Here is an 11,199-nt window from a genome sequence, read left to right on the forward strand (position 1 = left end):
CAAAAGAGTTATGCGTATCAGAGGCGCTTTGAGTTAGAGTTTCATGTGGGGGATTTTGTGCTTCTGAAGGTGTCACCTTGGAAGCAAGGGTGTTATCCACTTCAGGAAGCGGGGCAAGTTGGGCCCCTGATTCATTAGTCCTTTTCGAGTGCTGGCTCATATGGGCAAGGTGGCTTACCGGTTGGAGCTACTGGAGAAGTTGAGTTGGATCCATTATACCTTCCATGTATCCCAGCTGAGGAAGTGTATAGCCGATGAGGCAGTTATGGTTCTCCTAGAGGAAATTCAGGTCGATGATCTCTTGAATTATGTGGAGAAGCATATGGCCATCTTGGCTCGTAAAGTGAATACCTTGAGGAACAAGGTAGTCAACTTGGTCAAAGTTCAGTGGCAACACCGTAGAGGGTCCAAGTGGACATGGGAACCAGAGTCCGAGATGCATGAGCAGTATCCTGAGCTGTTTCCAAAGGATGACTTCGAGGGGGAAGTCTGATTCTAGTGGGGGAGAATTGTAACATCTTGTAATGAGGTACAACTGTTATTCTTAAATATTTCCTTTTGTGTCAAAATCAATACCTTTATATGATAAGTTTGTAAGTTAGTACACGGGGTATATGCATGAGTACGCACATCGTACTCATGCACCATGCAGATCGCGGAGGCCACTTAGTAATGTTGGGTGTACTAGGCTCAGATGCAAAACCCTAATATCTAATTAATCCCTATATAAGGAACATTATGGACTCATATCCAGAAACCCTTACCAACCTCGAACCCTCTCTAAAACCCTAATATAGTGTGTGTAGCTTGAGTGTATGTTTTTGCAAGTTTTAGTGGTTCTTGACACTTGAAGAAGAAAAAGAAGGTTAGAGAAGAAGAAGGTGTCATCCAGCTTAGAGATCAAGAAACTCCACACCTTTGTGCATCATATTCAGTTAAAAAGCTTGTACCTTGGCTAGTATTCTCTAAGATCTCTTTTGGTTCACGATTTATGAGTTTAAGTCCTCAAGTTTAGACCTTTTCGAGTTTGTTACTCTTTAGAGATTTTAGGTTGTCCTTTCATGCATTTTAGGGCATCTAGATGGATAAAAATGCCTGGTTTATCTTCCCTTGTGTCTAATGTATGAGTAAAGTAGTTTGAAAGAGGTGAAATGATGTTTTAGCCTCCCATAGCCTTGCAAAGGCTTAAAGCCCACGACTTTATGGAATAAGGGGCTTAAAATTAGTTAGATTTGAAGTTAGGATGAATGTCTTAATTAAATCATTTAATGAAGGATTTGGAATTCTTAGGAGTACATCGTGCGTACTCTTGGCTACGCGCAACATAGCCTGGCTGTTCCCCTCGCATACTTGCTCAACTGTATTCCCAGCGTACTCGATGGGTGTTGACTTTCTGTTAACCTTTGTTAACTTTGACTTTTGGTCAAAGTTTAGGGTTTTGGACCTAGTGAGGGACAAAATGGTCCTTTTTTTCCCTAAGTGGGTTTCACTGTGGAATTTGGACTCGTGAGTTGTTTGGTCCTTAATTTTAATTAAGGTTAATTAGTTGGTTAACTAGGTGGAATCTAGATCCGGCAGTTCGGGTGCTAGCTTTTCGTGTTGTCAGTATCATGTGAGTCTCCTCACTTACTCTTACATGTGTGGTAGGATAGCTTTAATATTATGACCAGTTGGGTCTAGCTGTTATGTTATGTTATGCTATGTTATGTGCATATTTGATATATGAGGTTGTTGTTAGCTAACTGGGGGTTGCAAATAACTTCTCAAGCATGTTGCTAGCTCACCAGGACTGATGATAGTCACAGGGATGGTGATAACCCATATTTGTTTATTTTATGTTGTGTTATATGTGGTATCTTGGGGAACTTACTAAGCTTCATGCTTATAGTTGTTGATTTGTATGTGGTAGGTACTTCGCAGGACTGCGGGAAGGCGAATGTCTGATTGTACACACAAACTGGGAATTTATTATGGGGACATGATTTTTTGTATTAATATAACTATGAGACTTGTGTTTTGAAATCATTTGCATTCGATCTAGTTGTAAAACTCTATATTGGAATTAAAAAAAAAAAATTGGAAAAAATTGGTCTAAAATTTGAAGTGTTACATGCATGACTAAAAAGCTACAACTTTTATCATCCTTTGGGTGAGGGAAGACCCTATGGAAATTCCCAAGTTATGTATGTAAGGAATAAGAGCTTAATGCTCAAAGTTGGTCTATGCAACGCTCATGACGTATTGATTAAGCATGTAAGGTCATGAGGATGCTTTCCATCATGACTGTTTTGTTCGAATAAGGTCACGATGTGACTCAGGAAGAGGTCATGATGTGACGATTGTTTAATTAGGTGAGTTGTCCTCACTATACTTTTGGGTCGAAGGCACCAATGTTGACCTGGTAGATTATGTATCTTGGTTAGGATGCTACTATGGTGTAGTGATCTATTAAGATCTTCATGATTATTTGTTGTTGTTATATAGTTATCTTTTATGTACATGTCGACATTGTATGGTTGGGTTAACGTATTACTGCTTTGTGTGGTAGCCAACAAACTCTGGAGCAAGCCAGACATAAGTTGTAGCCCTAAAGGGCAAGCCAGACTTACGATGTAGCCTTGGGAGCATCCTAGATATGAGTTGTAGGCCTGGAAGGCAAGCCTGACTCATACTGTGGGCTTAAGGGTAATCTAGTATGTTAGATGCGGACCCACTATATGATGTTACATGTTATGTGTGTTGGTACTTTGGTTTTTATTTTGTTTCAATTTTGGGATACTCTGATTACTAAAATGACCATGGAAAGACGAAGGTGTGACCGTGCACATCCTTTAGTTTTTATGTTGTTTCAATTTTGGGATCCTCTGATTACTAAAATTACACTTTTTAAATAATGGTTTTGTAAACAATTATGTTTATGGGTTTTTTGGAACAGTTCAAATTTATTGTTATTTTTCGGATGTTACAAGTTGGTATCAAAGCCTTGGTTTGAGAGAATTGGAGGAGCATTCTTTTGAATCCATACTTAAACTAAGGAACTACAAAAGTTTGAAAACGGTTTTCAAAAATTGTTTTCAAAAGTGACCAAGCAAGATGTGATGTGTACGATCATTCGGAGCCAGAAAGTATACCCCAAGCTACCACACTATTATGTGATCTAATGTTTTTGATAGAACAACATGTTAGTGATAGGCAAGGGATCTTCTGGATTGGATGATAGAATTTCCTGATATATATGATGACTGATAGCCTAGGGTTACTTCTTGAATGGAATTAACATCCTTGCTGTAGTTTCTTAGTGTATGCATCACAATTGTACATAACTAGTGATGTGTGTAAAATGCACTAGTTTTAATCCTACTATTTCAAACACAAATAAACACACGAAAGGCAGTGTACCTATCGTTTAGTAATATAGTTCAAGCAAGCAGGGTATCGAACACAGGAAACGGTAACAATTAAACTAACTATTAGAATTATCTAATTAAAAACAAACAATAAAAAGAAAGGTTTTCTCTAGTTTTGCAAGACTAGAAACTTAAATAATTAACTAACACTCAAACTAAGATAAGTAATAGCTATAGCAAATAAAAAGTAATTGGATTCAATATTAAAAGAGACTTCTGTTCACGTTCGATTCACTTTGTCTCTTTAGTTGATTTTACGGCAAGTGCATTAGATCATTTTGTCATTGGCTACCGATTAATGTCACATAATTCATGTTCACTATTACTAATCATTAGAAAACAAATTAATTTAAATAGTGGCCAATTGGTTAAACTAATGAATTTCCTAGTATTTTGACTCGGGTTAAGTAAGACTTGTTGTTGTAAATAATTAAATTACTAATTTAATCAACATCTTGTATGGTTGTTCATCATTGAATCTTACACATTAACTTACCTATTTTCTAATTGATCCTAGGTTCATATTCACTAATACCAGGCATATAATATTGTTTTCACATAAATCATATGAAGCAAGCAATTAAGAGGATGTTCATGCAACTTAATAGACTTGATAGTTAACAGAAAATAGTTATTGTCAACATATAAGGATCTTTAACAAGCTTAACAAAACAACTTTATCAAATCAAATAATCCATACCATAAAATCAATCCATATTAACAAGCTAGTCTACCCTAAACAAAAGTAATCAGTTTTTAGCTCATATCTACAGCAAGTAATATCTCAAAAATGAAATCCATGAGTAAAAACATAGTTTTGTGCAATAGATTATGAAAAAGAGAATGTATGTTGCCTTTGATCTCTTCCAAATCGATCTATAGGGTTGATCTTCGAGTTCCAGAGCTCCAATAAACCTTTTATTCACCAATTAGTGGCAAAGAGATCCAACCAAGATTCCTTGTCTCGAGAATTAGTACGCTTTATATAGTTTTCTGAAAACAGGGGTAACTCGTCGAGTCCATAGACCGACTCAACGAGTTTGTCACTTAAATCCCGTGTACGGTAAGGCACCTGATGTATCGCGAATCTTCTCACCAACTTGTCGAGTTGAGGACCAACTCGCCGAGTTCTTCACCTTTTTAGCTTGATTTCTTCTTTCTTCAATTCTCGAGCTTCCGATTGCTAATCATGCTTCCTTTTTAACTCGAGCATGTCTTTAGGCTGAAAACACAATTTAAACATAATTAAGTACCTTTTTTCCAATAACTGAGACAAAATAGCCAAAAAGTATTAAGATATTAGACAAAATATATGCCCAAATATTCACATATCAAAATACCCCACACTTGACTTTTGCTTGCCGCCAAGTAAAACTGAATTTTAGCACACTAGTACCACATATGATAATCCTAATCAAACTCATCCATTATGCCAAGACCAAAACACATGCATTTGTGTCTAAATTTTTTCCTAAAGACCTCCTAATCCTAAATACTCACAATCCTCATAAATATTTGCCCACTTCTTTTGAACAATGATCATTTTATGCATCCATCTAAACCCATCCATGGAAAACTTTCTTAACCTCAAGTCATTTTTGGTTAACCCTAGCATTTTTATTTCAATTTTTTTTTAAAATTGACTAAAATTCTAAATTAACTAATATAACCAACCCCCTACCCCACACTTAATTTATGCAATGTCCCCATTGCATATTATGCATGATAAAAACATAAAAGTAAAGAGGGATTTAGAACAAAATCCTTGGGATAGTAGTGGTGAGGTTGATCGTCTTCATGTAAAGCTCCATCTTCAGCTGACTTTGGCATGGGAATAAATCATCCATGCCTTGGGTGTCAAATCTCGTGTGGTTGACAGCTCCAACTATAGATGAACAAACTCTTTGGAATGCTCAGGAAATAGTCTTCAAAATTATAGCCAATTGCCCACATCAAATGTAATCAAACCATGCTCTTGAAAGTAAAAGAATGAGCAACTCGTCAAGTTCATGTGAGGACTCGCCGATTTTTAGCATTACTGGCAGAATAATCGGGTTTTTTCACTTGGACTCGTCAAAGTTGGGTATACGGACTTGACGAGTCATTGATGTATGGAAAAAACTCCTTTTATGCTTCAGGTCCATTTTTGGGGTGTTTTGGTAATATTAAAGTGACACTTTCCCTCATTTTTCTTCAGTAAATAAGCACTCTTTAACCATTCTAATTGTCGGACTCGATACCGGACTCAAAAATCATATCTTCCCATTTAGACTCGAATCTTCACATAGCTCCCTCACCCAAATTCTAAAAAGATCAAAAACAACACAAGTAACACACAAAGGAAAAAAAAAAAAAACTAAAGATCCTAATTACTAGGTGTTCAAAAATCAAACCAAAACAAATAAAACAAAAACAAAACAAACAAAATAAAATTGTCTAAAATCAAACAACATAAATAAAATTAAAAGGATAACTAGTCTTCATCTCCTTCCTCGTCTTCATCTCCAATTCCGCTCCCCCCGGCTCCACTTCTTCTCGCATTTACCCTCTCTTACCAACTACTAACATAAGGATACTCGAGCTCATCTATAGGTGGTATGTTCAAGTGATTAAACAAATGACCGAGTGTTTGATGGTTATAATCCATACTCCGCTCCAAATCATCTTGCTATCTCCTCATTTCCATATTATACCAATCCATTGGCATCTCATCATCAACCGGGATTACCGGTGGGTCTTCTTGAACATTCTCTTTCCTTGGTCTAACTCGTCTACCCGGTTCCTCGGGCGCCACAACTTCGTCATCATCCGGGATGGCATAGTTACCACCATTATAGTCTTCCACAATTCTTGCCCTCCTATAAAGCATGAGACTAAACAAAGGTGTTGGTAACATAGTCAACATGCTCCCGACTCCTCTTTCCATGATACCATATGACCTTGCCAACAGAGTAACAAACATACCCCCCCCCCCCATTTATTTTCGAAGTTGTCCTATTATTCACCACTCCTTTCCTAAATACCTTTCAAATTAATATGGAATATTGCAAAAGGTATTGGGAATTATAATGCACCATAAGTAAAACACGTCAAGGCTCGAGACCTTGTCATCATCTTTCCACATGTTAATGGTGCTAGAAATTAGGCGGTGAATCAAGCGGTGAATGGGGGATCATATGCTCCCTTCTTGAGTCGCGGAAGGAATATAGACTTTGTTTGCAATTGTATTCCACAAATTTGTACTATTCGTTCCTCCGGAAAATCCTTGTGACAATTCTCCAAGAACATCCCAAAAGCTTCAGTTATGACTACTGATTCTTCATATATTCCCAACTCCAGCTCAACTTTGCCAAACTACACTCTCGGTGCTCCACACCAACACAAAAGATTAAGACATTTGGGTTGTAAAAATAATTCCTCCCTCGGAATGATACCGCAGAGAAGAACTCCAAACATAGCTCTGGATATACCAGTCCTTGAATCCGAAATAACCTCCACCATCCATCACACATAACCGAGATCCCATTTTGTACAAAGACCTTAGTCATGTATGGGTTTAATGCATCTTCTAAACCTACTTGTCCCAGCCACTCCGAATCTATCTCATTTGGGATATAGATATCCTTGGCCTTGAGTAATTCAAGTTTCTTCTTCCACCTCACCATAGTTGATTTTGAAGCCATTTGAGGGAAATTTAACCAAGGGAAATCCACTTGTCTACCTCTTGAGCTTTGCCTCCTTCTGAACATTTTCTGCAAAATCAAACAGAAAACAAAACAAGCAAACCACAGAAACATTAGAAACTAGAATTCTGGGAAATTTCAACATGGACTCGTCGAGTCCATGAACAAACTCGGCGAGTACGATGAACTGTTCGAGTTTATCTTCTGATTTGGACCGAATCAACCGTGAAAACTCAAAATTTGTTCCAGGGGTTTGTCGAGGGTCATGTAACAAGTATTAATTCACAAAAATTCTAACTAAAACACTCTAAATTGGCCAAAATCAAAACCCTAAAGTTTATGTCAACATTCTAAAATCAGGTTTTAGCAAAATGTAACCATTAAACTACCAAAGAGTGAACCTTTAACAGATTTATTGGCGAAATATCTTACCTTTTTAGCGAGAAATTTGATGAAATCACAAAATTGAAAGATGGTTGCTTGAGAGAATATCCACTCGTCGAGTGTGTGGTGGCTGCTAGAATGAATGAGTTTACCCTTTTAGGGTAAAAACCCTAATTTATAGTGTTTAAAATTACTTTTTTTCCGGTTATAAAGTCTACTAGTCGAGTAGGTGTCGTGACTCGGCGAGTAGAGTCGCGATTTCACAAATTTTCGGGGTTTTTCAAATAGAATCGTCGTGTAAGTGTCCTGACACATCAAGTTTTTTAATCTATGTGAAAAAAAAATTCTTCCTTTTTTTTACTGTCTTTAATTAATTTTACCACACCTCACACTCTAACTTTGCTTGTCCTCAAGCAATCATTTAAAGCTAATAAGAAGATTTAGACTGAAAATCCATAGAAAACACACAAAAGAAAATAAAAGACTAAAAAAACGAAAAATAAAAGGGCAAAAGAAAGCAAACTCATGCAACGGGTAGCCTCCCATAAGTGCTTCTTTTTTTTCGAGTCTTTAGTTGGACTCCTTCCCGCTCTACATTGCAGCGGCTTTCTCCAAGTCCAACCCTTCTTCTAGTCCTTCATTCTTTGGCATTCCCTCTTCGTATTTCTTGATCATATGCCCATTGACTTTAAAGATCGACCCATCCACGCTCCATAATTCAATCACCCCGTATGGATATACATGCTTGATTGTAAAAGGCCCGGACCAACTAGTGCGTAATTTTCTTGGAAAGAGCTTTAGTCTTGAATTGTACAAAATAACTATTTGCCCTTCTTCCAAAATCTTTATTACCCTTCAACCTTGCATCATGCCAACTTTTGGTCTTGTCTTTATAAATCAATGAGTTAGTGTAAGACTCATTCCTTAATTCTTCCAAACAATTCATTTGCAAAATTCGATTGCCACGTAAGTAATTCGGCTCAAAATTGCATGTTTTTAAAGCCCAATAGGGTTTATGTACAAGCTCCATGGGTAAATGATAATTCTTACCATATACTAGCCTATAGGGTGTGGTTCCAATGGGTATCTTGAATGCGGTCCTAAATGCCCAATGTGCATCATCCAATTTGTCCACCCAATCTTTTCTATTACTCCCCACCGATCTCTCCAAATTCGTTTAAGTGCTCGATTTGTAATTTCGGTTTGCCCATTTGTTTATGGATGATATGGTGTCGAAAATCTATGGTGTACACCATATTTTTGCAACACTTTTGCTAGTTGGTCATTAGCAAAGTGGGTTCTCCTATCACTTATCAATGCTTTTGGCGCTCCAAATCTAGAAAATAATTCTTTAGGAACTTCACCACAACCCTTGCATCATTGGTTAGTAATGCTTGTGCTTCTGCACATTTTGACACATAATCCACCGCCACAAGTATGTATTTATTCCCTTTGGATGAAGGAAATGGTCCTATGAAATCCATACCCTAAACATCAAAGATTTCACAAACTTGAATATTCCACCGATGCATTTTATTCCTTGCCAAAAATATTACCCGTCCTTTGGCAAGCCTCGCATTCCCTCACATAAGTAGCAGCATCCTTGAAGATAGTAGGCCAATAGAACCCTACATCAAACACTTTCTTAGTAGTGAATTGTACCCGATGATGTCCTCCTGCCGGTCCATTGTGGTAATGCTCTAATATGTCTCGAATTTCCTTGCCAAAAACGCATCTTCTAATAATCCCATCCTCACAACTTCTAAAAAGATAAGGCTCATCCCATAAATAATATTTAATTTCTGAAAATAGTTTCTTTTTTTGTTGATGAGTGAGCCCTTTTGGAAGGAATTCTCCAGCCAAGTAATTTGTAATATCAGCACACCAAGGTTCTTCCCCCATAATCACCATCAAGTACTCTTCTGGGAAGCTATCTTCAATTTCGCTGTCATTTATCTCTTCCCTTTGTTGGATTTTATAATCTGGAAAGATGGTCAGCAACTACATTTTCCATCCCTTTCTTGTCCTTGATCTCAATGTCAAGCTCTTGAAGTAGCAGCACCTATCAGATCAACCTTGGCTTTGCATCCTGCTTGGAAAACAAGTACTTAATAGCAGAATGGTCAGTAAATACAGTAGTTTTAGACAAAATTAAATAGGGACAAAATTTTTCAAAGGCATAAGTGACGACTAATAACTCTTTTTTGGTTGTGGTGTAGTTTTCTTAGGTAGGATTTAAGGTCTTACTAGCTTAGTATATCGGTTGAAAGTGCTTTTCAATCCATTGGCCAAGTATAGCTCCTAAGGCAAAGTCGCTTGCATCACACAATATTTCTAACGATAAGTTCCAATTCGGGGCGATAATGATCAGGGCGTTAGTTAATTTTTCTTTCAAAATTTCAAAAGAGGCTAAACATTCTTTAGAAAAATTAAAAGGTACATCTCTCAAAAGTACTTGAGTTAAAGGTTTAGTAATTTTCAAAAAATCTTTAATAAAGAGGCGGTAAAAACCCGCGTGACCTAGAAAACTCCTAACATCCTTTACATTAGTTGGTGGGGGTAATTTAGCAATTGTATCAATTTTCACCCGATCCACCTCAATCCACGCCTTGGATACTTTATGGCCTATCACAATGCCTTCTTTCACCATAAAGTGACATTTCTCCCAGTTCAATACTAAATTGGTCTTTTCACACTGACCAACCATCAAGTCGAGGTTATCAAGACAATCATGAAAAGAAGAGCCAAAAATAGAAAATTCATCCATGAATTTTCCACCATGTCATGGAATATCACTGTCATGCATCTTTGGAAAGTTGTCGGCTCATTGTATAACCCAAAGGGCATGTATTGATAAGAATTAAACAGGTAAAAGTGGTATTCTCTTGATCAATTGGGTCAATAGGGATTTGGAAATAACCTGAAATCCCATCTAAAAAACAATAATAGGTATGGCCCGATAAACACTCAAGCATTTGATCAATTAAAGGGAGAGGAAAGTGGTCTTTGCAAGTGGCATTGTTTAGCTTTCGATAATCGATGCATACCCGCCAACCGGTTACCGTTCGTGTAGGTATAAGCTCTCTCTTCTGGTTTGTGACGAACGTCATCCTTCCTTTCTTTGGCACTACTTGAATGGGACTAACCTATGGGCTATCAAAAATGGAGTATATTATCCCTGTATCTAAGTGCTTGACAACTTCTTTCTTGACCACCTCTTGCATGTTCATGTTTAAACGCCTTTGGTGTTACACTACCGGCTTCACACCTTCTTCATGAATTATCCTATGGGAGCAATATGAAGGACTTATTCCTTTTATATCAATAATTATCCATGTGATGCCATTCTTCCTTTTCTTTAACACTTGAACTAACTCTTCTTCTTCAGATTTGGTGAGGTCGGAAGCAATGATAACAGGTTTTTGATCATCTTCTTCGAGAAATGCTTATTCCAAATGTTCTTTCATACTTTTCATCTCTAATTTTATATTTTGTACACTAAACACGTCGAGTCCAGTGAGGGGACTCGTTGAGTCCAGGCCAAAATTATCGTCTGATCATGATTTTCCGAATGGACTCGTCGAGTCAGTGTCTCCAACTCAGCGAGTCGACTTTTCAGAGCCTCTGACTATTTCTTCGTCTTCAGATTCTTCAAGCATTCTTTTATTATCTTTCAGGTCTTTTTCAGCATCAAAGTCATCTTCAAGGGCAATGGCGGCCTGGTT

This window comes from Lactuca serriola, chromosome 3 (assembly GCF_051521515.1).
Source record: "Lactuca serriola cultivar US96UC23 chromosome 3, Lser_US96UC23_V15, whole genome shotgun sequence".
Lineage (NCBI taxonomy): Eukaryota > Viridiplantae > Streptophyta > Magnoliopsida > Asterales > Asteraceae > Lactuca > Lactuca serriola.